The 26,580-nt window shown below is 46.3% G+C and overlaps 1 protein-coding gene and 1 long non-coding RNA gene across 2 annotated transcripts in view; both read left to right on the top strand.

Moving 5' to 3' along the window:
• LOC137650476 (titin-like) overlaps positions 1–26,580 on the top strand; it is a 963,282-nt gene that overhangs the window by 87,159 nt on the left and 849,543 nt on the right.
• The window catches only part of LOC137650505 (uncharacterized), a 30,665-nt gene continuing 5,859 nt past the window's right edge, over positions 1,775–26,580 (top strand). The window contains exons 1-2 of the long non-coding RNA XR_011045970.1: positions 1,775–1,893; positions 12,863–13,648. This is a non-coding gene — a long non-coding RNA (uncharacterized lncRNA). The remainder of the gene's footprint in view (positions 1,894–12,862; positions 13,649–26,580) is intronic.

The following is a 26,580-nucleotide window of genomic DNA, read 5'->3' as shown; positions in this document are numbered from 1 at the left end:
GGAATGCTGTTGACCAAAGAATCACGGGAGGACATTTTTAGCCAAGAGTTTTTCCAAGATCCATTTTATTTACTAAATAATTGTGTTTTTAATTTTGTTCTATAAGATTTGCATTTTTAACCCTTACAACGATATATTTCTTAATATTATGATATTGATTTGTTTAATTACATTATACTGCAAATGTATGAAAATAGATAAAGTCAACTTAGTCTTTCACTATTTAACTCGATATGATAATAGTATCTACAGCGTGTTACTTAATACCCTACTTAAATATAATTAATTAATTACTCAGTCATGTAGATAAGCTACACTATTCATCCTACTCTCTATGACGTCACAAAAACGTATTTTCCTAATAAAAGAAGGTAATCAGAATTTATCTCAGACAATAAAATGCTATCAAAACATATTTATTATAGGGAACTGTCTCTATATATTTTGAAGAAAAGATATCTGTTATTTCCTTTAAAAATAAAAAAACAGCTTAGTCCCCAGTAGTTTTAAGATACGTTTAAGGTAATGTGGGAAGATTTTTCAAACAGCATCTCGTAAGACCCCCGAACTCTCTCTTTAGGCGGTAAGTCCCAGTCCTCTGATTGGCTACTTCTCCAACAGCTGTAATAGGTGGTTGCCTTCGCATACTACAGCTTCACACGCACGCACACACACATATACATATATACATCTAACATCGTAGCCAGAAGCAAAGCCAACTTTATTCCTTAAAATATAATGTATTTATTTGACTTATTGCCTTTAATACGATCCATTATTTATTTTGTTTGATATTAATAACTTTTATAAGTACATTTCTGTAGAATTGATTTCTTAAAGGTATTATTCATCTGAAATACGTATAGATATTTCACCCCTATGTCTCACCCGTAACATCCATTCATAAATACAAATGTCTGACGTCACTTACAACCAACCAATGAGACAATAGATATTCCCCGCTAAAATGTATAAGGTGAAAGGGTTCCTCTTGATTATGGGCTGCTGTGACAAAATAGTGAATTCACTCTATTTTGTTCATTTTTTCATCATCCTATAATATATATATTTGTTTAATTTTTAAACATACAAAAGTGATGTTTATGCATTCTGTGAATATTTTCTAATTTCGTACACATATTTTACATATAAATCCAATGTTCTAGCAATTGTAGGCAGCTTACAATATAAAATGTTCAAATTGTCATTGCAGTTAATGGTTTTAATCCAAGTATACATACGCTCATGAACTTTAAACATCTTGCACATTTCTCCTTTAACTCAAATATATTTGCTTGGTCTTGTGCTAGTAAGTTACCAATACATATCTATTTCTCCTTCTTGTATTCCAGTTAATGTAACATCATTCATTGTCCAACAACCAAACATAGGATAGGACCTACATAGAAGATCAATTTATCGTTTAAATTCTTGGGTATTTTGCATATAACGCGGCATTATGGGGGTTTATTGTCAAATCCAACATGGAAGCACGTGAAGAACAAGAAAGTCCTCAGTTTCTTCTTGAAAGCCTCATTAATCTTCACTTCTCTTCAGTTTTTCAGAAGTCTAGTGGGAGCTTTAGGCCGATCTAGAACTTACAGTAACCATACTGTATATATGTGTTATTTCAAAGAATTTCTTTTTCTTTTTTGTATTCTTAGAATTTCTATGTTAAATCAGTTTCCGAAAAAAATTAATAATGAAATAAAGGTCACGTCATTTGGAGAGCCTTTACAGAGGCGTGGATTATTACGCATACTATTATTACCAGTGCTGCCTCTGATCTTACGATATCTTTTAAACCTCTGTACTGTATATTTATATATGAAGTTTTGACTGTTATTACAATTTACGGCACTGACATATAAGAAGTCCATTGAGTACCCTATGGTATGTACAGCTTGCGATGCTACTATTAATCTATTCCTTGTGTTCATAATAGGGCTAAGGTCTACATAGACTTCGGTATATGCTCATAATTTATATATCATTGCATTATGCTTTTTCTTTTCAATATTGTAAGAATTCAAATTTCTAACCACAGAATCAATGTCTTTGGGTGAATGTAGTTCGTTGGGACAAGGTAAGCTATAAATATGGTAGCGTAAGGAGGGGGCGTAGCCATGGGAGGTTAGTAGCAACGGATTCGGCTGCTAGGTTAGGTAGGTTATTTACTGTTGCACAATATATATATATATATATATATATATATATATATATATATATATATATATATATATGTATGTATGTATATATAAGATATTTATGACCCAAAAAACTCCACCTAACCTAACCTTGTAGCCATATCTTTACCTACTTACTTACCTACCCCTGCGACCACCCCACCCCCTTTAGACCGCCTTATCCTCAACTTATCTAAAGATCAAGTCTCAACCCTTGGTTTGCTTTACACGTAGCTAGGTAACACCAAATTATATTTTGTGACTAAAACAAGCTTCATAATATCGTATTTCAGACCAAGATAAACAACATTTTCCCCATAAAGTAAATCAATTTGACAAGTAATAAGAAAGTTAACACTTGGCACAACGAATTACATACACCTCAAAAGCTCTTATTAGATCAGTTGAATAAGTAGGAAAAGAATTGATCAATTTATTCTGCCGTTAATGGCGTGCTGTCATGGTAGTGGCTAGGTAGTGGTGCCTTAGGTTAGGACATATTTATTTGATTTAGTCCTTGGAATGTCAATTTTTAATGTCACTTGTACTGTATGCTTGCTGAGAATTATCGTTCCTCCAGCGCATTATTTTAGCAATTTTCAATTTAGAACTACCTGTACTGTTTTTATTAATTGTCTGATTCCCATGCTACTTGTTACCGATAATCACTGGCCATTTTAAGCAGGCATTTAACAAATTCTTTTGTAATTACCAATTGGAAAACAAAATTAACAGTCAGTAGTACTGGCTACCCCACTCACACACACCTGTGTTGTCTCGTCACTTATTATTGCAGGCAGGACTTGCAGGGGATAGGTGATGGTGGGCCAAATTTGTATAAAGCGCTCAAAGTTTGTATCGTTAGGAAAAATACAAATTACAGTACAGTACTTTAATTTTGTCATTTGTTCCATCACTAATTACAAACCCTTTTGCTCTTCATTAGGGAAGACTCGCCCCTAAGGTGGGAGGAAGTCTTAACCAACTGGCTGGTTTTTGACTCAGGGTTTCCCCTCATGCTATGCACGCATAAAGAGAAAAGCCCTGACACCTCGCTAAAACTTTGTGCAATAACACGCTTTAGTGGCCTGAGCAATCCAAGTGCTTGTGTGATACTAGCAGTGTGACTTGTCTAGGTAAGAATTCTCAGGAGTCATAGGATTCTTTGAACCAACCACAGATGTTACTTACCCAGTCCCACCTTGCCAAGGGGGTATGGAGACAAAACAAATATATGTGCATATACCAGGTTACGCAAGGGAAATGGTACTGTAGTAATACCTGCAGACAGCGGAGGCCAGCTTGCAGCGTACTGTAGGTGCTGTGCTCCAAGATAGGGGAAGATAAAAGACTTAATCCCTGGTAACGGTTCCCTCCACCATCTGCTTCTTGTCCATCAAGGTGCTGGGGTGATTAAACCACTCATTGTGTAGGCACCACAGGTTCGATGGAGAACGTCTCCATGATCCTGTTGGCTACACTTTTCAGGAAATGGTCAGTGAAGGTCATCTGATGCTTCCTCATGCCCCGTTGAAGAACATTCGTCATAGAGTAGTTTTGTTGAAGGGTAACATACCCCTAACATGGTGAGCTCTTGGTTTCTGCAGTTGCGAAAGAGAATCATGATTCGAGAGGTGTTCCATAACTTTGCGAATCTACGCCGAGATCAAAATCTTTGTGACTCTACTTTAACTTTTCCCGTGCTGACATCTCCTTCCACTCAGGGGCGAGCTCCTGATGTTCATTAGAGGTAACATCTCAGCACCCACACCGGGCATAGAAGCGGTTGGTCTAGGATATCAGCTATCACTAAGCCTTTCAATCCAGAAGTGCCCGAATCTAGGACCAGCTATAAACTCAGGGATGAAGTTGAGCATTACCTCTCTCCATCCCCCTGAATGGGAAATGATGTAGGAAAGACCATGGAGTTCACTTGCTCTCTTGCCCAAGGCGAGAAAAAAACCTTCTTCAGAATCAGGTTAAGTTCTGATTCCTGGCGTAATGGTTCGTAAGGGGATCCTTTCAGAGACCAAAAGACACGGACCACGTTCCATGGAGTATGTCAAACTTCTGACTGAGGACAGGTAAGCTCGAAACACTGTATGACGAGAGACAACTCCAACGAAGGGGAAATATCAACTTCTTTCAATGTAAAGGCAAGTCTCAAGTCTGAGCGATAATTTTTCCCCGCCGAGACCGAGAGGAGTTTTTCCACCTAAAGGTACACACGGAATATTGCTGGAATAGTGGCATTGAGAGGAGAAGTACCCCTTCCACGACACCAACCACAGAAGAATGTCCACTTAGCCTGCTACGCAGCAGCTGAAGATTTTCGGAGGTAGTAGGTTGGCCAGGGCACCAGCCACCCGTTGAGATACTACCGCTAGAGAGTTATGTGGTCCTTTGACTGGCCAGACAGTACTGCATTGGATCCTTCTCTCTAGTTACGGTTCACTTTTCCATTGCCTACACATACACTGAATACAGTAGTCTGGCCTGTTCTTTACAGATTCTCCTCTGTCCTCATTCACCTGACGGCACTGAGATTACCAAACAATTCTTCTTCACCCAAGGGGTTAACTACTGCACTGTAATTGTCCAGTGGCTACTTTCCTCTTGGTAAGGGTAGAAGAGACTTTAGCTGTGGTAAGCAGCTCTTCTAGAAGGACACTCCAAAATCAAACCATTGTTCTCTAGTCTTGGGTAGTGCCATAGCCTCTGTACCATGGTCTTCTACTGTCTTGGGTTAGAGTTCTCTTGCTTGAGGGTACACTCAGGCACACTATTCTATCTCGTTTCTCTTCCTTTGGTTTTGTTAAAGTTTTCTTAGTTTATATAGGAAATATTTATTTAAATGTCTTTGTTCTTGAAATATATAATTTTTCCTTGTTTCCTTTCCTCACTGGGCTATTTTCCCTGTTGGGACCCTTGGGCTTATAGCATCGTGCTTTTCCAACTAGGGTTGTACCTTAGCAAGTAATAATAATAATAATATCCAGACATCTTCACAACATGTTGCGAAAATCCTCTGCGTAAGGAGTGCCGGATAACCTCCAGGCGTGAAGACGTATCGACTCTACGGCTTTGTGGTAGATGTTCACGTGTGGTTGTCTGAGTAGATCGTGACGTGAGTAGAGTTCTCTCAGGACTTCTGTCAGCTGCTGAAGAAGATCCGAAAACCCTTCCGCATGATGGTATAGTGGAGCTATGAGGGTTTTTGACAAGTTGGTGGAGTTTCTTGCCTTGTTGAGCAACCTTCTCATCAGGCAAAACGGGGGAAAAACCTAGACGTTGAAGCTTTCCCACCGTTGTTGGATGGTATCTTGTATAGAGTCTAGGGATCCGGCACCGTGGAATAGAACAGCGGGAGCTTATTGTTCTGTGACGTTGCAAACAGGTCCCTCGTCGGGGAACCACACACAGTCAGAACACTCTTGGCTACTGGATGATTCAATAACCACTTTGAGCCCACTATCTGAGTCAGTACTCAGATCGTCCACCCTAACATCTCCCTTCTCTTATCTGGGATAAGCAGGGTTGAAAAGGTGCCGAGTAGTCTTCGGCCACCTTAGCATTTCCCCAGTTAGTTGCCATAGGTGCTGGCAGTAACTACCGGCATTTCTTTATAAATCTTGACAGCCCAGTTCCAACTCCTATTAAAGGACTCAATTTTGTATAGTTAGGGAAAAAATTAATGAAATGATGTCTTGATTTTGGTTTTCAATTTTGTGTCGGAGGTTATAAGGCAAACACTAATTAAATAATATTAACAGAAAATTGAGTTTTTCAATATTAATCTTACCCGATAATCATGTAGCTGTCAACTCTGTTGCCCGACAGAAATCTATGGTCGGGATACGCCAGCGATCGCTATTCAGGTGGGGGTGTACACAACAGTGCCATCTGTGGTCAGGTACTCTAGTACTTGTCAACACCACCTCAATTTTTCCTCTGTCGTGCCTCCGGCTAGACCTACATGGATACGCTGTTGATTCTGGAGTTATTGCTCACGATTTGGTGATGTATTTGCTCTAGAGTTTAGCCTTCGCTATTCAGGAAGCTATATCATTAGCTTAGCAAGTTTTTGGAATTAATTTGATTTAATTTTTTATTTAATTTTGGTACGAAGAGAGTATGAACTCTCTTTCACTTTTAAATGGCCGACCCTTCCCTTAGACGGAAGTGTTGGTGTCGAAGAGAGTATAGACTCTCTTAATTTTGCTTAACAAAGTTATAGATTTATTTTATATCTCTCCGCCCTTTATAGGCCTCTTTGATTAACTTCCCTTTATTATAAACTTATTAAAATTAATTTTTATATTTGTTTATATTCGACCTTTCCTAATAGTAGGCGGTCTTTTCTTGGAACCGAAGTTAATTAACATTGAGCCCGTCATTTCGTTTTTACCTGTTAACATATTATGCTATTTTAATGTTTTTGAAAGAATTTCTTTGATAGTCTTGTACTGTTTTCAAAGTTGAACTAACGTTTTGTTTTGTCTCTGCAGTTGTTGACGTTCAGAACGTTCAACTTGCGCTCTATCGTTACGATAGAGAGAGAGTCTATCACGGTGTCACGTTGCAGTAAGAGTAAACCGATTCTAGCGTTTTGTTCATTCTTTCTTAGCTTAAATGGTTTTAATTCTAATAAAGGAACTTTTTATTTGGGAAACCTTTCAGTTTTTTTCCTTTAACAATAATATGTTTTAACGATATATATAATTGGGCTCTTCTCTCAGGTGCTAAGTCAAGAGAGAGAGAGAGAGAGATAGAGACGGAGGGAGAGAGAGGAGGATAAACGTTTCGTTCAAGCGGGTAACGTTGTTATCGTTTTTGCTCTTCTCCCTAGTCTCTTTAGGGGAAGAAGGTAAACGTTTCTAGAGTTTTCTTCTTGTTCTCAGGCTTTATGCGGTGAGAGATTTTAAACGTAGTTTATTTGATCTAGTGTTTAGTCTCTTTTCCAGCCACTGATTTATTTATCTTTCATTATGTTTTTCTGTTACATTGTAATACTGTTTTCGCAATTACTAACTTTTAATGAAGGATAGAATTGCGTGTTTCAGGTACAAACCACTTAAAGTTTCGAGTTCAGTGAAATAAGTGCAAACAGAAAATCAAAAGTGATAAGCGCATAGTGTTACAGTGTTGCGTTCGAGGGTTCGTCTGTTCGTGCCAGTTGTTCGCCTAGTCTGGGACCTCTTACAAGCTCCCAAGCCCAGGGGAAAAGTAATGTCGAAGGACTTATGGGTTCAGCAGGCCTTGATCGACGAACAGACGTTTCCCTCCGTGGTTTCGGGTGTAACCAACTCACGTAGCCGACGTGATCACCCCACCCACACAAAGACGAGAGAGCCCAGTTATTCCTCGTCTGCGGAAGAGGTTTCTCGCAGAAACCATAGACCAAATCTTGCAGCTTTTAAGTGCAAGTCGGTCCCTTCCGCGCAAGTCCAACTCCTAGGTGGTGCCATTAGCACTGGGTCAGTTCGGACTTGCTGCAGTACGACAACTGCGCACCTCCCAGAGAGGCAAGGTGGTATCGCAACAGACAGTAACTCCGTCTGTTGCCGCACCAGCTGTTTTAGACCCTCAGTTTCAACGGACAGTAGCTCCGTTTGTTGTTGTCTTTCTTAAACTCTAGTGGTCTATGCTGCTGACAATGCAGTCTCAGCTTGCGGTGTTGATGCAGGAGTTTCAGGCAGAGAAGGTTAACACACCTCCTCCTGCGAGCGCTCCTCCACCTCTACGCAGTCCAGCCTGCCAGACGTATGAGGTTGAGGTTCCTCAAACTACCTCCATGCGTGAGCTGCCGCTTTGGGAGTTGCCAGATACCAGCTCTGTGCAGCAACCTCCACTTTCCTTGAGGCAGGAGCCTCTTGCCACGCGGCAACCTCCTCAACACTTGAGGCAGGAGCCTTATGCTTTGCAGCAACCTCCTCTACCCTTGAGGTAGGAGCCTCCTGCGTTGCGACTACCTCCTCCATCCTCGAGGCAGCAACCTCTTGCGGTGCGACAACCTCCACCATCCTCGAGGCAGCAACCTCAACTCCACCTCTGCGCAGTCCACCCTGCCAGACGTATGATGTTGAGGTTCCTCAACCTACCTCCACGCGTGAGCTGCCGCAATGGGAGTTGCCAGATACCAGCGCTATGCAGCAACCTCTTGCGTTGCGGCAACCTCCACCATCCTTGAGGCAGCAACCTCAACTCTTGCGCAGTGGCGATTCTAGGACTCTGAAAGTGGGGGGGCCACTTCAGGGCCAATATAAATTTTGGGGGGGCATTTATTGTTGGTGGCTAGGTGGCACTCTGAAGACAATATTATGTCATTAATGAAATAACAAATGACAATAATAACACCTCATTACTTTCATAACTTGCATTTGTAAAACATATACAAATATGCCTACACAAACATTATGATAATGGAGGTTATTCGTATTACTTAAAAAAAAAATATATATGTATTTCTTGCAATATATTTTTAACAAAATCGCAAAAATATGGCAAAATATCTTCATAACAAAAATGAATCATGAGTTATGAATGTAATGTAAATATTATGTTGATATTAAAACCCCATGCAAGCATGCATGAAGTATGCAGTGTTGCCAACAGGGCGAGTTTCCCTTTCCTGAGGTGAAGTACCTCAACGCATGCGGCATAAGCCTCATCCCTTGCAGCTTGAGCCTCATCCCATGCAGCATGAGTCTCATACCATGCAGCATGAGCCTCATCCCATGCAGCATTAGCCTCATCCCATGCAGCATAAGCCGCACGCCATGCAACATGCTCTGCTTACCTTACAGCATGCTCTACATACAGCATGCTCTACATACAGCATGCTCTGCATACAGCATGCTCTGCATACCTTACCGCATGCTTCTCAGTCACACATCTTTGGTTGTTGCCAACTCACTAGACTGTCAAGCAGTTTCATAACGTTGCCTTCTAGTCTGCTGCTTTTGCACCAGTGAAACCCTCACTGAGAGAACTTAGCTTTTCTCGGATATGGTTCCTGTAGATGAGAAAGTGCTATTCTCCCTCCTTCTGATTTTCCCTTGAGGACTCTGTCATTTGGAGAGGAGCCTTTAGCTGCTTAGCCTCCTATGGACTTTTATTTAAGCATAACATGCTTCCAGGGAGGGTAATGGTTCCACTTCAGTCGCTAACCCCGTCTGTTACCACACCTGCTCCCATAGACCTTGAGCTGTGTTGCAAGACATGCAGTCCAAGCTTAGTCCTTGTTAGAGGATTTTTTGTTTACGGAGTCAGTGTGTCACTGGGAAGACGTTCAACAACCAGCAGAAGTGACTTGTTGTGACGCAGTGCGGCAACCTCAGCAACCCGATAAGGAGTTGTCTGTACGACCCAGACAGTCTAGACAGCTTCGGGTTGTCACTGTACTTCCTCGCTTCCCCATGGTTGACAGTTCACAGACTGTGCAGCAGTACCATGATCTTGTGTCCGGCTCCGTCAGACGACTAGCTTTTAAGAGCTCCCACAAGTCGTCGCTGTCTGGAGATTCTCAGATGGACTATGGATCTGACCAAGGAACTGGGCCTCCTGGTCAATTTTGAGGAGTCCCAGCTCGTCCCATCCCAGACCATTGTCTACCTGGGTATGGATCTTCAGAGTCGAGCTTTTCGGGCTTTTCCGTCGGCCCCAAAGATATACTAAGCCCTAGATTGCATCCAGAGCATGCTGAGAAGGAACCGATTCTCAGTCAGGTAGTGGATGAGTCTAACAGGGACACTTTCATCGCTGGCCCTGTTCATCGAGTTAGGGAGACCCCACCTTCCCCCCTTCAGTATCATCTAGCGGCTCACTGGATAAAGGACATGACGCTAGAGACGATCTCAGTTCCTGTTTCCGAAGAGAGGAGGTCTACTCTCACGTGGTGAGAGAACAGCTTTCTTCTCAAGGAAGTCTACCTTTGGCTGTTCAGAAACCCGACCGCCGTCTCTTCTCTGACGCATCAGACACGGGCTGGGGTGCGACTTTGGACGGACAGGAATGCTCGGGAACATGGAATCAGGAGCTAAGGACACTTCACATCTATTGCAAGGAGCTGTTGGCGGTTCATCTGGCCTTGATAAACTTCAAGTCCCTCCAGCTTAACAAGGTGGTGGAGGTGGACTCTGACAACACCACAGCCTTGGCTTACATCTCCAAGCAGGGAGGGACTCATTCGTGGAAGTTGTTCTAGATCACAAGGGACCTCCTCATCTGGTTAAAAGATCGAAAGCTCACGCTGGTAACGAGGTTCATTCAGGGCGATATGAATGTCATGGCAGATCGCCTTAGCCGGAAGGGTCAGGTCATCCCCACAGAGTGGACCCTTCACAAGAATGTTGGCAGCAGACTTTGGGCCCTGTGGGGTCAGCCAACCATAGATCTGTTCGCTACCTCGATAACCTAGAGGCTCCCGTTGTATTGTTCTCCGATTCCAGACCCAGCAGCAGTTCACGTGGATGCTTTTCTGCTGGATTGGTCCCATCTCGACCTGTATGCATTCCCGCCGTTCAAGATTGTCAACAGGGTACTTCAGAAGTTCGCCTCTCGCAAAGGGACACGGCTGACGTTGGTTGGCTCCGCTCTGGCCCGCGAGAGAATGGTTCATAGAGGTACTGCAATGGCTGGTCGACATTCCCAGGACTCTTCCTCTGGGAGTGGACCTTCTACGTCTACCTAACGTAAAGAAGGTACATCCAAACCTCCATGCTCTTCGTCTGACTGCCTTCAGACTTTCGAAAGACTCTCAAGAGCTAGGGGCTTTTCGAAGGAGGCAGCCAGAGCGATTGCCAGAGCAAGGAGGACATCCACTCTCAGAGTCTATCAGTCTAAAGGGGAAATCTTCCGAAGCTGGTACAAGGCCAATGCAGTTTCCTCATCCAGCACCACTGTAACCCAGATTGCTGACTTCCTGTTACATCTAAGGAACGTAAGATCCCTTTCAGCTCCTACGATTAAGGGTTACAGAAGTATGTTGGCAGCGGTTTTCCGCCACAGAGGCTTGGATCTTTCCACCAACAAAGATCTACAGGACCCCCTTAGGTCTTTTAAGACCTCAAAGGAACGTCGGTTGTCCACTCCAGGCTGGAATCTAGGCGTGGTCCTAAGGTTCCTTATGTCATCAAGATTTGAACCTCTCCAATCAGCCTCTTTTAAGGACCTCACATTAAAAACTCTTTTCCTCGTGTGCTTGACAACAGCTAAAAGAGTAAGTGAGATCCACGCCTTCAGCAGGAACATAGTTTTCACATCTGAAACGGCTACATGTTCCTTGCAGCTCGGTTTTTTGCTAAAACGAGCTTCCTTCACGTCCTTGGCCTAAGTCGTTCGAGATCCCAAGCCTGTCCAACTTGGTGGGGGACGAACTGGAGAGAGTACTTTGCCCAGTTAGAGCTCTTAGGTACTATCTAAAAAGGTCATAACCTTTACGAGGACAATCAGAAGCCTTATGGTGTGCTATCAAGAAGCCTTCTCTTCCAAGGTCTAAGAACTCAGTTTCTTACCTATTCAGGCTCCTGATTAGGGAAGCACATTCTCATCTGAAGGAAGAAGACCTTGCTTTGCTGAAGGTAAGGACACATGAAGTGAGAGCTGTGGCTACTTCAGTGGCCCTCAAACAGAACCGTTCTCTGCAGAGTGTTATGGATGCAACCTATTGGAGAAGCAAGTCAGTGTTCGCATCATTCTATCTCAAAGATGTCCAGTCTCTTTACGAGAACTGCTACACCCTGGGACCATTCGTAGCAACGAATGCAGTAGTAGGCGGGGGCTCAGCCACTACATTCCCATAATCCCATAACCTTTTTAACCTTTCTCTTGAATACTTTTTATGGGTTGTACGGTCGGCTAAGAAGCCTTCCACATACTTGTTGATTTGGCGGGTGGTCAATTCTTTCTTGAGAAGCGCCGAGGTTAAAGGTTGTGATGAGGTCCTTTAGTATGGGTTGCAGCCCTTTATACTTCAGCACCTAAGAGTCGTTCAGCATCCTAAGAGGACCGCTACGCTCAGTAAGGAAGACGTACTTAATAAAGGCAGAGTAATGGTTCAAGTCGTCTTCCTTACCAGGTACTTATTTATTTTATGTTATTTTTGAATAACTAATAAAATAAAATACGGGATACTTAGCTTCTTGATTAACATGTACACTGGTTTTCACCCACCACCCTGGGTGTGAATCAGCTACATGATTATCGGGTAAGATTAATATTGAAAAATGTTATTTTCATTAGTAAAATAAATTTTTGAATATACTTACCCGATAATCATGATTTAATTGACCCACCCTTCCTCCCCATAGAGAACCAGTGGACCGAGGAAAAAATTGAGGTGGTGTTGACAAGAAGTACTAGAGTACCTGACCACAGATGGCGCTGTTGTGTACACCCCCACCTGAATAGCGATCGCTGGCGTATCCCGACCATAGATTTCTGTCGGGCAACAGAGTTGACAGCTACATGATTATCGGGTAAGTATATTCAAAAATTTATTTTACTAATGAAAATAACAAATTTTGCTCACAAACTAGCCTAGTAATCTATGATAAGAATTAGGTATTTTCCTTACAGCAATGCTTAGTATCTATAAAGGAAACTTTTAAAGCTAAGTCCTCAACATTATTATTATTAGTTCTGATTTACATGTAACTAATTTTGTCTTATTTTAGGTCTCGAGGAAGATGAAAGCGCTGTAAAAAAAGTATGCGGAAAATGTCTATAAAATTAAAGGACACGGCTTTGAAATCAAGATGTACAGAAGAGAAGATGGATTACCAGATACAAATAATTACCATAAATATCAACATTACGAAGGCAGCTTAAACAGAAAGGATTTCTTAAACATGGGACGTTACTGTACCATAACAATTGATCCAGAATTTCTGGTAACTGCTTCGTTTCCAGTTTTTTCTCTTCAAGTTTCTTCATCACGGGAATGTTTTGATATGTTTCAGTATTCTTCAAGGATGAATGCCAAGTCCTATGCTGTTTATTATGGAGGAAGCTGAAAAAGGACCTGTTAACTACTCCATAAAGATGACTTTGGGAGAGATGGGCATCATACAGATCACATAGTTACTATAGAAGATGATGATGATGATGATGCCATTAAAGATATATCAGCAGGATGCACTGCATGTCATCTCTTCAGAAATGTACAGAGGAAGAATTTTATTCTTAAGGTTTTATTTACCTCATTCACAAACAGTTATGGGATGTATTTCAAATGATAATACTCTCTCTCTTACTACCTAGAAGCAGGCTGTAGACTTATAGCCAAACATTTTTGCCTCCTCTTTCAACTCCATTGCTTTGTGGCCTTAATGGAATTCCTCAGCCTGAAATATGTTAGGCAAGAACATGGCCAGTAAATCCAGATTTGCTGTTGCTGATTCTATCGTGTAGTTCATTCTTTGAATAAATGTCATTAAGACACCTCTACATCTCTAATAAAGGTGAGAATAATTTAGATACTTATGAACAGTACACTAATCATAATTCTTTATGTAAGGAATTAATTTCTAGACTGTTAAGTTTCTTAAAAGTGATTATAATGATAAATTCTATTAATATTGGTATTTTTAAGGGCATTGTGTAGGTTAGCTTATGTAGGAAATTTGCTTTTACGAACATGGTAATCCTCAGCGAGCATATCCATTAAACTGAGGCACAGCTTGATTTAAAATGTTGCATGTGTAGTTGCATTAATTTAACAAATAGTTATTTGTTGGTTGGATTTACTCTTCCCTGATAATTTTCATACCATTAACTAATATAAAGCTCTGTTAGGTAAAAGATAGAAACATTACCTGGTCAAATATCCTTTTAGAGTATTTGTTCTTATATGAATACAAACCATTGTCGCTTAGTAGTGGTATGATTTCAACGACAGGCAACTGAGCATTAACATTGATTTCGGTTGTAGTGTAGTAGTATTATTATTATTAATGTTATTTCAGAATGCCCCCAACTTACAAACATTCAGAGATGCAAACACAAATCCAACTGAAAATAACAAAGATAAGATAAAGAAATGATGTAATAAAACAAAATTTAATAAAATTCGACTTACAAACAGTTTCACAGAACTAATTAAGTTTGTAAGTTGAGGATCTTCTGTACTACCAGCCAAGCTACGACCCTAATTGGAAAAGCAGAATGCTACAAGCCTAAAGGCTCCAACAAGGAAAGTAGCCCAGTGACAAAAGGAAATACTGTATCAAGTAAACTACATATAAGTAATAAATAAAATATATGAAATATTTTGGGATCAGTAATAACATTTAGATAAATCAGTCATATATAAACTATAAAATAAGACACGTTCTAATCTTTCATGAAAATATATTCTAGAGAATTGGCCTTTTTTCAATATTAAACTTAGCCGGTGATTATATAAGCTGCAGCTCTGCTGCTCGACAGAAAACTCTACGTTCAAAATCCGCCAGCGATCGCCATGCAGGTAGGGGGTGTACATCAACAGCGCCATCTGTCGGGCAGGTACTCAGTACTCAATGTAAACACAGAACTCAATTTTCTCTCTGTCGTGCTACCGGCAAGACCTACTAATTCGCTGTTGCTAACTGGATTGGTTTTCACATCATTTTGGTGAAGTACACATTTCTGGTTTTGAGCTTTCGCTTTGCAGGCTTTATCATCAATACATCCTTGCATTCTTTTGTTGATATCGGATTATTTGTTGATGACTTTGGATAGTTTTTTGAATTCCCCACTTGACTAATTCAAAATGGCTGACCCTTCTCAAGTCCCTAAATTCAGGAAGTGTAATGCTAGGGACTGTTCAAGGCGTCTTCCGAAGGCCTCTATCGATCCTCACACCGTTTGTTCCAATTGTCGGGATAAAGTCTGCCAATTGGAAGATCGATGTGAGGAATGCGTTGGGCTTTCGGAATTCGATTTCATCGAATTCCTTAAATATACACGTAGGCTAGAGAGAGATAGAGTCAGGAGAAGTTCGTCTCGCTCCGTTGAATTTTCCTCTCCTCATGCCCCACAACCTATTCCTTCCCCTGTAGTGGTTGCTCCTGATCCCCCTTCTAGCACTCAACAACCTTCGATGGCAGATATGATGCGTGCCATCCAAGCTCTGGGTGAGAGAGTCGAGTCCTTGGCTAGTGACCGCAACCAGCTCATGGCAGACGTCAAGGAGCTGAAGTGTAAGAGTGCAGTGGGTGATAAAGTGAGTGATAGTGTTGTGGATAGTGTTGCGCTTGAGGGTTCGTCTGTTCGTGCCTGTCGTCCTCCCAGTCCGGGACCTCTTGCAAGCTCCCAAGCCCAGGGGAGAAGCAATGTCGTACGACCAAAGGGTTCGAGAGGCTTTAATAAGCGAACAGACGTTCCCTCCGTGGTTTCGGGCGTATCTACCCAAGATCGCCCCACCCACACTAAGACGAGTGAGCCCATTTATTCCTCGTCTGCGGAAGAGGTTTCTCGTAAGAAACCATGGACCAAGGTCTCGCGGCCTCTTAAGCGCAAGTCGGTCCCTTCCGCTCAAGTCCAATGGCCCAGTTGTAGCCACTGGGTCAGTTCGGACTCGCTGCAGTCTTCCGACGACTGCTCACCTCCTAAGAGAGGCAAAGCGGTACCGCATCAGGCAGTCACACCGTCTGTTTCCGCACCTGCTCCTGTAGACCCTAAGTGGTCTTTGCTGCAGACCATGCAGGCTCAGTTAACGTCTTTGATGCAGGACTTTCGTGCGGAGAAGGTTGACGCTGCACCAACCTCTAGCCTACAACCACCCACGGTTGTGCGTCCTGTGGACGCTGAGGCGACCTTCTTGCGCACTCCAGCTAAGAGAGTCCCGCCACCCATGCGCTGCCAGCAGCATGTTGACGTTCAGCGACGCACGGAACCTTCCGTTGACGTTCGCGAGGTACAACAACAGTCTAAGTTGTTTTGTTTTGACGCGGTGCGTCAACCTCCGCAACCCATTGTGGTTACCTCTGCTCGCCCAGATCAGACTACACAGTCTGGAGTAGACGCTAGGCGTCCCCGCGCTGCTATGGTTGTTGCCAGTTCACAGACTGGGCAACAGTTCCATGACGTTGCGTCCGGTTTAGTCACGCGTGCACCCGTGCTGCCGGACTCAGCTGACCAGCCGATTCCTACTCCTTTGCCGCTTCCTCCTCAGTTCTCAGATGATGGACTCTCTGATGATGACGACGCGGCCCACATTGATGACCCACATACGGACCTTGACGAACCCAAGACCACGCAACCCTCTTTGGACTTTAGGAAGGTTCTTGCTCTGTTCAAAGAGATGTATCCGGACCAGTTTGTGTCTGCGGCCCCACGCTCCCCTCCATCAGAGTTTGCTTCAGGTACGCAGTCATCCGCGCCTGCCTTTACGAAACTCGTCCTCGCCCGCTCGTCCAAGAGAGCTTTACGGGTTTTAGGAGACTGGATGCAGTCCAAAAAGGACCTAGGGAAGACAGCGTTTTCGTTTCCCCATGCGAAACTCTCCTCCAGATCGAGCGTCTGGTATGCCACGGGAGAAGTTCTCGGCTTGGGAGTTCCTGCCTCTGCCCAGGGCGACTTCTCAAGCCTGGTAGACTCTCCCCGCAGGCTAGCCATGAGACGCTCTAAGATATGCTGGTCTCCTACGGACTTAGACCATCTGTTGAAAGGAGTGTTTAGAGCCTTCGAGGTCTTTAACTTTTTGGACTGGTGTCTGGGAGCTTTGAGCAGGAAGATCTCCCCGTCTGACAAGGAATCTTCCTTGCTCATAATGTCCTGCATGGACAAGGCCATACGAGACGGATCTAGTGAACTTGCGGCTTCGTTCGTATCCGGGGTCCTCAAGAAACGGGAGAACCTTTGCACGTTCCTGTCAGCTGGAGTAACACCATGTCAGAGATCTGAACTCCTTTTTGCTCCCCTCTCAAAGTGCCTTTTTCCGGAGGACTTAATTAAGGAGATTGCTGCCTCTTTGATTCAGAAGGACACCCATGACCTGGTTGCGTCCTCTGCCCGCAAAGCCACCCCTTTGCCTTCCGTGTCAAGACCCAGGATGGACACTCCAGCGTCCAGATTCATTCCGCCCTTTCGTGGCAGAGCCTCCAGCAGAGGAGGTGCTCGTGCCGAAGGGAGACGTGGGAAGAAGAAAGGTACCAAGTCCTTTAAAGGCAGAGTCTGACTGCCTCCTTCTTCAGACAGCAGTGGGAGCCAGACTCAAGAACTTCTGGCAGACCTGGGAGGCAAGAGGCGCAGATGCACAATCTGTGAAGCTGCTCAGAGAAGGGTACAAGATCCCGTTTGTCCGCAAACCCCCTCTAGCAACGTGTCCCATCGATCTCTCTCCCAGGTACAGAGAGGAACACAAGAGACGAGCTTTGAAGCAGGAGGTGTCTCTCTTACTAGAAAAGGGAGCGGTAGTCAAAGTCCGGGACCATCAATCCCCGGGCTTCTACAACCGTCTCTTCTTAGTGGCAAAGAAGACAGGTGGGTGGAGGCCGGTGCTAGACGTCAGTGCGCTGAATGTCTTTGTCACAAAGCAGACGTTCGCCATGGAGACCACAAAGTCTGTTCTAGCAGCGGTCAGAAAGGAAGACTGGATGGTCTCTTTAGACCTAAGGGACGCATACTTTCACGTCCCCATCCACCCAGACTCCCAACCTTTTCTGAGGTTCGTTTACGAAAAGGTTGTCTACCAATTTCAAGCCCTGTGCTTTAGCCTAAGCACAGCTCCTCTTGTGTTTACGAGGCTGATGAGGAATATAGCCAAATTCCTTCATTTAGCGGACATCAGAGCCTCCCTCTATTTGGACGACTGGCTTCTAAGAGCCTCTTCCAGTCGTCGCTGTCTGGAGAAGTTAAAGTGGACTCTAGATCTGATCAAGGAATTGGGTCTCCTGGTCAATATAGAAAAGTCCCAACTGGTCCCATCCCAAACTATTGTGTATTTAGGGATGGAGATTCACAGTCAAGCTTTTCGGGCTTTTCCGTCGGCCCCCAGAACAAGTCAAGCCCAGGTATGCATCCAGAACATGCTGAAGAGGGAACGATGTTCAGTCAGACAGTGGATGAGTCTGATAGGGACGCTATCATCCCTGGAACAGTTCGTTTCGTTAGGGAGACTACACCTCCGTCCCCTTCAATTTCACCTAGCTGTTTACTGGAAAAAGGACAAGACGCTAGAAGCGGTCTCGATCCCCTTTTCCGAGAAGATGAAGTCGTCCCTGACTTGGTGGAAGGACAGTATCAGCCTCAGAGAGGGTCTTCCCCTGGCTGTTCAGACCCCCAACCACGTTCTCTTCTCGGACGCATCGGACACGGGCTGGGGTGCGACTTTAGACGGTCGGGAATGCTCGGGAACTTGGAACTCGCATCAAAGAACGTTACATATCAACTGCAAGGAGCTACTGGCAGTTCATCTGGCCTTGAAAAGCTTCAAGTCCCTCCTTCAAGGCAAAGTGGTGGAGGTGAACTCGGACAACACCACGGCTTTGGCGTACATCTCCAAGCAAGGAGGGACCCATTCTATGACGTTGTACGAGATCGCAAGGGACCTCCTCACCTGGTCAAAAGATCTAAACCTTTCACTAGTAACGAGGTTCATCCAAGGCCACTTGAATGTCATGGCAGATTGCCTCAGTCGGAAGGGACAAATCATTCCAACAGAGTGGACCCTACACAAGGATGTGTGCAAGAGACTGTGGGCCACATGGGGCCAGCCTACCATAGATCTCTTCGCAACCTCGATGACCAAGAGGCTCCCAATATATTGCTCACCAATCCCGGACCCAGCAGCAGTTCATATAGATGCCTTTCTACTGGATTGGTCACATCTAGACCTTTATGCATTCCCCCCGTTCAAGATTGTCAACAAGGTACTGCAGAAGTTCGCCTCTCACGAAGGGACAAGGTTGACGTTAGTTGCTCCCCTCTGGCCCGCGAGAGAATGGTTCACCGAGGTACTTCAATGGCTGGTGGACGTTCCCAGAACTCTTCCTCTAAGGGTGGACCTTCTACGTCAGCCACACGTAAAGAAGGTACACCAAGGCCTCCACGCTCTTCGTCTGACTGCCTTCAGACTATCGAAAGACTCTCTAGAGCTAGAGGCTTTTCGAAGGAGGCAGCCAGCGCGATTGCTAGAGCAAGGAGGACATCCACTCTTAGAGTCTACCAGTCGAAGTGGGAAGTCTTCCGAAACTGGTGCAAGTCAGTATCAGTATCCTCGACCAGTACCTCTGTAACCCAAATAGCTGACTTCCTATTATATCTGAGGAAAGAAAGATCTCTTTCAGCTCCCACGATCAAAGGTTACAGAAGCATGTTGGCATCAGTCTTCCGTCACAGAGGCTTAGATCTTTCCAACAACAAAGATCTACAGGACCTCCTTAAGTCTTTTGAGACCACGAAGGAGCGTCGTTTGGCTACACCTGGTTGGAATTTAGACGTGGTACTAAGATTCCTTATGTCAGAAAGGTTCGAGCCGCTACAATCAGCCTCCTTTAAAGATCTCACTTTAAAGACTTTTCCTGGTTTGCTTGGCCACAGCTAAAAGAGTCAGTGAGATTCACGCCTTCAGCAGGAACATCGGATTTTCATCTGAAACGGCTACATGTTCTTTACAGCTTGGTTTTCTAGCCAAAAACGAGCTACCTTCTCGTCCTTGGCCGAAATCGTTCGATATTCCAAGCCTTTCAAATATGGTTGGAAAGGAACTAGAAAGAGTCTTATGCCCTGTTAGAGCTCTTAAGTTCTATTTAAAACGAACTAAACCTTTACGAGGACAGTCAGAAGCTTTATGGTGTTCTATTAAGAAACCTTCTTTGCCCATGTCAAAGAATGCCTTATCTTATTATATCAGACTGTTGATACGAGAAGCTCATTCCCATCTGAGTGAGGAAGACCAAGCTTTGCTGAGGGTAAGGACACATGAAGTTAGAGCTGTCGCAACTTCAGTAGCCTTTAAACATAATAGATCTCTGCAGAGTATAATGGACGCAACCTATTGGAGAAGCAAATCAGTGTTCGCGTCTTTTTATCTTAAAGATGTCCAGTCTCTTTACGAGAACTGCTACACCCTGGGACCATTCGTAGCAGCGAGTACAGTAGTGGGTGAGGGCTCAACCACTACATTCCCCTAATTCCATAACCTTTTTAATCTTTCTCTTGAAATGTTTTTTATTGTTGTATTTGGTTGTCCGGAAGGCTAAGAAGCCTTTCGCATCCTGGTTGATTTGGCGGGTGGTCAAATTCTTTTCTTGAGAAGCGCCTAGATTAGAGGTTTTGATGAGGTCCTCTAGTATGGGTTGCAACCCTTGATACTTCAGCTCCTAGGGGTCGCTCAGCATCCTAAGAGGATCGCGAGGCTCCGTAAGGAAGACGTACTTAAAAAGGCAGAGTAATTGTTCAAGTCGACTTCCTTACCAGGTACTTATTTATTTTATGTTTGTTATTTTGAATAACTGCTAAAATGAAATAAAAAATCCTTAGCTCATAATAATGTAAACAATTATTGCTGGTCTCTACCCACCCCCCTGGGTGTGATTCAGCTTATATAATCACCGGCTAAGTTTAATATTGAAAAATGTTATTTTTATAATAAAATAAATTTTTGAATATACTTACCCGGTGATTATATATTAAAGGACCCTCCCTTCCTCCCCAATAGAGACCCAGTGGACCGAGGAGAAAATTGAGTTCTGTGTTTACATTGAGTACTGAGTACCTGCCCGACAGATGGCGCTGTTGATGTACACCCCCTACCTGCATGGCGATCGCTGGCGGATTTTGAACGTAGAGTTTTCTGTCGAGAAGCAGAGCTGCAGCTTATATAATCACCGGGTAAGTATATTCAAAAATTTATTTTATTATAAAAATAACATATTTCAATTTTTATGTACAATGGTTGACAGTATTATAATTGAGTGTAATTAATTTAGTTATACTGACGAACCTTTTCACAGTTTTATAAGCCATTAATTTCATGCCTTAACTTATAGTTGTGTAAAGTATATATTTTGCACCTCTGTTTTACCTGCTTACAATTGAATGCTCAATACTATATGGTTTTCTGGAAGTTTTATTCCACCTGTGACCAGATTGTGGGGTGATCTTTCTAATTGGGTATTTGAATTAGTAGAACTTCAGAAGTTCAAAACTAAAGCGAATGTTTTTATGTTGAATAGGCTGACATTAGTCTTCATATTGTGGTTTTTATATGACATTTATTTCAATGTTATTAGTGATCTTAACATTTTATATTCTTTGTTTATTACTTTTCATATAGTTTATTAATTTCTTTATTTCTTTCCCCCATTGAGCTATTTTTTCCTTTTGGAGCCCTTGGGTATATACTGAAGCATCCTGCTTTTCCAACTAGGGTTGTGTCTTAGCTAATAACAATAATAATAATGATAGATGACAACAACAACTTTGCGTGTCTACTGTAATAGAGTTGGTTAATGTCATTTGCCATTTCATTTCTGTGGAGAGGGACCAGTTTTACACCTGTACTGCTCAAGGAACTGAATACTGTACATACTTAGGTCTTAGAAAACTGAATTGTTCCGTAACCGAAATACAAACCACGCTATTTACAGAGGGTTTACCTTTTAGCGCAGCTGAAATGACGAGCCAATAGTTTTAACGAGGGTTAATTACCCCCGCGCTAGTTAGCGGGGGGTGGGGAAGGGTAGCTTGCTACCCCTCCCCCCTCCACACACCCGTGACTTGCTTCACTTCACTTTTGGCTCGGCGGTGATCAGACGTGTCTGCTCACCGCCCTCGTGACAGCCTTTAATTTTCTGCTTTTTCTTTTCAGCGTGTGCGTTGGTTGGAACTTGACCTTCAGTTATTTCTTTACAATGCGTACATTCCCTGGAGTTGCCGGTCGTCCTTGTGGGACTTTCATGTCGGATGTAAATACGGATCCGCACACCCTCTGCCCTCAATGTCGGGGCCGACGGTGTGACCAGGAGAACATGTGCCGTGAGTGCAGGGAGTGGTCTGCCTCCCAGTGGGAGAGGTTTGGCCGTCGGCGTAAGAAGAAGTCCAAGAGAGACCGTTCTCCTCCGGGGTTAGCCTTGAAGGAAGAAGGTTCTCGGGACTCTTCTTCCGCCGCCCAAACCTCCTCCGAAGCTCCCCCTCGTCCGCCTCCTAAGGAGAGTCGGCCGAGTGGGACCGCAGGCCCTTGTTCTGTTTCCCGACCTTCGGTGGGGGGAGAGGGCGTCGCCTCCCATAGCGAGGCGGTTCCCCCTCCTCCTCCGGGGGAGGTTATTGATAATGCCTTATCCAGTGATGATCTTTTACAGATTTGGTCGTCCCTGGGGCTTAAGGGCTTGCCCTCCAGGGTCGCTCTTATTGACCTTGTCTCGTTGGGGGCCGCTGTTAAGCAGTCGCCGGCGGTAGCAGAGGTAGACCCTCTGTCTATTGTCGACGTCGTGGTGACAGAGGCCTCCGACATGGCTGGGCAATCCGCCGCAGGTGCTGTTGCGGGTGATGGTGCTAAAGGCTCTCCTCCTCCTTCCGTACATCCTTCGAAGGGGGAAGTGAGTCCTTCGGTCTCGGCTGCTGCTCAGCTTCCTTCTGAGGGAAGTGCTTTGACGGAGACTCCCCTTCGGAGGACCGATGGTCCCGACGATCTTCCCCGAGGCCGCCTCCGCCGTAAGGCTCACCGTCCGCTACGCCACAAGGGCCTCCCTTCCCCTTACAGGGGGACTAAGAGGTGCCTTTTTGGGTCTTCATCCTCCGGGGGGACTCTCCTCGTCAGCTTCAACCTACAGCTCCGCCTTCCTTGAACCTCTCTGCAGACCGCTCACCATCTCCTGCCAGATCTTCGCCTTCTGGAGAACTCATCACCCGATGGGCAACGGTCCCTTCAGGGCTAAGGGATCCTTCCCTTACGCGAGCAGTGCTAGCGCACAAGCGCTCTCCTGCTCGCCAGCGCTCTCCTGCTCGCCAGCGCTCTCCTGCTCGCCAGCGCTCTCCTGATCTTCAGCGCTCTCCTGCTCGTCGACGATCTCCTGCTCGCCGACGCTCACCTGCTCGTCGGCTCTCTCCTGATGTTCGCCCCCCTCACCAGCGCTCTCCTGCTCGTCAGCTCTCTTCCGAGCGTCAGCGCTCATTTGAGGACCATCGCCCTGCGGTCTCTGACCACCCTTTAGCTCCTGTTGAGCTCCCTGCTCACCATCTGCCTGGTCCTGTGGCTACGCAACATCGTGCTGCGCGTGTGTCAAAAACACATGTTCGCCAACGCGCCAGCGATCTCCCAGTTCCTGCTCGGGAACGCGCCGCGCCACCTGTCCTTTCACATGACACGCATCGACCTTCTGCTCGCCAGTGATCTCCAGCTCGCCAGCGATTACCTCCTCGCCAGCGTTCACCTGCTTGCCAGCGCGCACAGGCGATCTTAGTATCGCCTATTCAACAGCGACAGCTAGCGCGCCAACGTTCTCCAACGCTCCTGAAGGAACATGGTTCGCCAGCTTCTAGCTCGCTATCGCGCGATCGCACGCCTGCGCATGCTGCTCGCCATTGCACGATCGCCCTCCTGCGCATGCTGCTCGCCATCGCTCGCCACTGCACGATCGCCCTCCTGCGGATGCTGATCACCATCGCACCCCATCACGCGATCGCCCACCTGCGCATGTTGCTCGCCATCGCTCGCCATCACGCGATCGCCCTCCTGCGCATGCTGCTCGCCATCGCTCGCCACTGCACGATCGCCCTCCTGCGCATGCTGATCACCATCGCACCCCATCACGCGATCATTCACCTGCGCATGCTGCTCGCCATCGCTTGCCATTACGAGGTCATTCACCTGCGCATGCTGCTCACCATCGCACGCCAATGCGTCGACATACCACATCGCGCCATCGCCATCTTGAGCGACTGCACTCACCAGCTCGTCATCGATCGCCTGTGGATCTACATAGCCAGCGATCTTCCTCACCTACGCGGCAGCGCGTTCCCTCGCCGTCGCGCCAACGCTTGCGTTCGTCGCCTCGGACACGCGTTCATTTACCTGCCCACCCTCGCGCCCACTCCCCTGCGCGCCCGCGCGACCACTCGCCTGCGTGCCCGCGTGCCCACGCGACCACTCGCCTGCGCGCCCGCACGACCACTCGCCTGCGCCCCCGCACGATCATCCACCTGCGCGCCCGCGCTCCCGCGCGACCATACGCCTTCGCGCGACCATTCGCCCTCGCGCGACCATCGTTCGCGGCGAATTCCGCAGCCGGTGGTAGCAGCAGGAACGCGTGCTCCTAGACGGCACTCGGGATCACCTCCATCCAAACACAGGTTGGTAGTGCAGGACGAGGAGAGGTTAGTACATCATTCTTCCCCACCTTCTTTTCAGGCAGGTACCGTGGTGTCCACTCCAAAGGATCGCCTGATCCCTTTCCCTTTAGCGAGGATTTCGGACTCTGTGTCCTTGGAGCAGCAGACTTGGTTTGGTCCTCTGGCACGGGCATTAGTGAGGGTTATGAAACCAGCACTCGCCGGCCAGGGTAACAAACCAACGGCTGTCTCTCCTACGCTGAAGAGAAAGAGAGGAGTGGACTTCGTGGTGACTTCCCCTAGGGCGAAGTTGGTTCCCAAGAGGTCGGTCGCGAAGGTCCCTTCTCCTGCACGAGTACTCTCTCCTTCTCCCGTGGACGAGGCCTTTCCGTCCTCAGCTGAGTCCAGTGGGCCGGTAGTCTTCCCCTCGGCACCAGGGGGGGGAGACTTCGCTTCAGGCAGGAGAATTGTCTCGTGAGGAAGGGGCCCCTCGAACCTCGTTGTTGGGATCCTGTATCCCTCCCAGGAGGGAGTCCAAGGATTCCAAGACAGTCCCTAAATCCTCTGCAAGGATTCGTCAGGAACCCATGACTACCCAGGGGAATGTCCACGTATCACCCCAGGAAGAGATTCCTGGGGCAGGAGACTTAGCTGCCAGCCCGCAGGGAGGAGAACAGCAAGAATCCGAACATGCCTTCTGGCAGGTCCTAAGCCTGATAAGGCAACTTAACGGGCTTACGGATCCAGTCATCGCCCCCCGTGAAGGCAAAGACACGATTCTGGATGAAGTGTTTGACGTTCGGAAGGCCCCTAAGACCAGTGCAGCTCTGCCCTGGTCTCGGGGGCTGAAGAGTGCCAGGGCTAGGGCCAACGCTCAGCTCGCACTTCTTGCCTCCTCCAGTCGTTCCACTGCCGGGAACAAGCTCATCCCTCCTCCTCGCCTCCAGCAGAGGAGGTATTTCGAGATCCTGGGTGAGCACAACCTCGCTCTTCCTCTCCATCACTCTGTGGAGGAGCTGGCGAAGGGAGTTCCCCTTGAGAAACTCTCTGCCCGGCAGGTGTCGTTCTCGGCGGCAGAGATCCTTAACCACGAGAAGGTCGCTAAGTGTGCCATGCAGGCCACTTCGTGGCTGGACTTCTGGCTAGGATCTCTGGGCATCCTATTGCGATCGGAGGACTTGTCCAAGGAAACCAATAGGAAGGCCCTAGAGACCTTCTTGCTCTCGGGCACCCGCTCCATCGAGTTTTTGGCGCACCAGGTTACCACCCTGTGGGCCAACTCGGTGTTGAAGCGTCGTGATGCTGTGTCCGAGAGATTCCATCCAAAGGTCCCCGCCGTAGATGTGTGTAGGCTCCGACATGCTTCCCTTCTGGGGGAGAGCCTGTTTGAGCCTCAAGACATGGAGCGAACGGCTGAGAGGTGGAGGAAATCCAGCACGGACTCCCTCCTCCACAGGGCCCTTACAACTCGGCCCTATAAGCCTCCAGCCCCGCCACAACAGCAGCAACAGCCTCGTAAGGCTTCCAAACAGGCACCGGCAGCTAAGAAGGTGGTGTCTTAGCCCCAGCCCTTTCCAGCCAAGGCCAAGAGGGGCGGTAAGTCCTCCAGGGGAGGCAAGACTCCTAGGGGTGGCGGCCGCGGCCGCAAGCCCTAGGGGTGGCAGTCCCCCTGCATGTCCACCTGTGGGGGGATGCCTTCAGCGTTGCGTCCGCAGGTGGCAGCAACACGGGGCCGATGCTTGGACGGTCTCTGTGATCGGCCAAGGTTATCGCCTCCCATTCACTACATCTCAACCTCCCCTGACAGCGAATCCAGTGTCGTTGAGCTCCTATGCCACGGGATCGGCAAAGGGGCTGGCCCTTCAGGCCGAAGTCGAGACCATGCTCGAGAAGGGTGCTCTCCAGGAGGTCGTGGACGGCTCCCCAGGCTTCTTCAGTCGACTCTTTCTTGTAGAGAAGGCTAGTGGAGGCTGGAGACCTGTCATCGATCTCTCAGCTCTGAACAGGTTTGTCAAACAAACCCGGTTCAGCATGGAGACAGCAGACACGGTCAGACTTGCGGTGAGACCACAAGACTTCATGTGTACACTGGATCTAAAAGACGCGTACTTCCAGATCCCAATCCATCCGTCTTCCA

Source organism: Palaemon carinicauda, chromosome 12, assembly GCF_036898095.1.
Source record: "Palaemon carinicauda isolate YSFRI2023 chromosome 12, ASM3689809v2, whole genome shotgun sequence".
NCBI classification, from domain to species: domain Eukaryota; kingdom Metazoa; phylum Arthropoda; class Malacostraca; order Decapoda; family Palaemonidae; genus Palaemon; species Palaemon carinicauda.
This window is presented reverse-complemented; position numbering and strand designations above follow the sequence as displayed.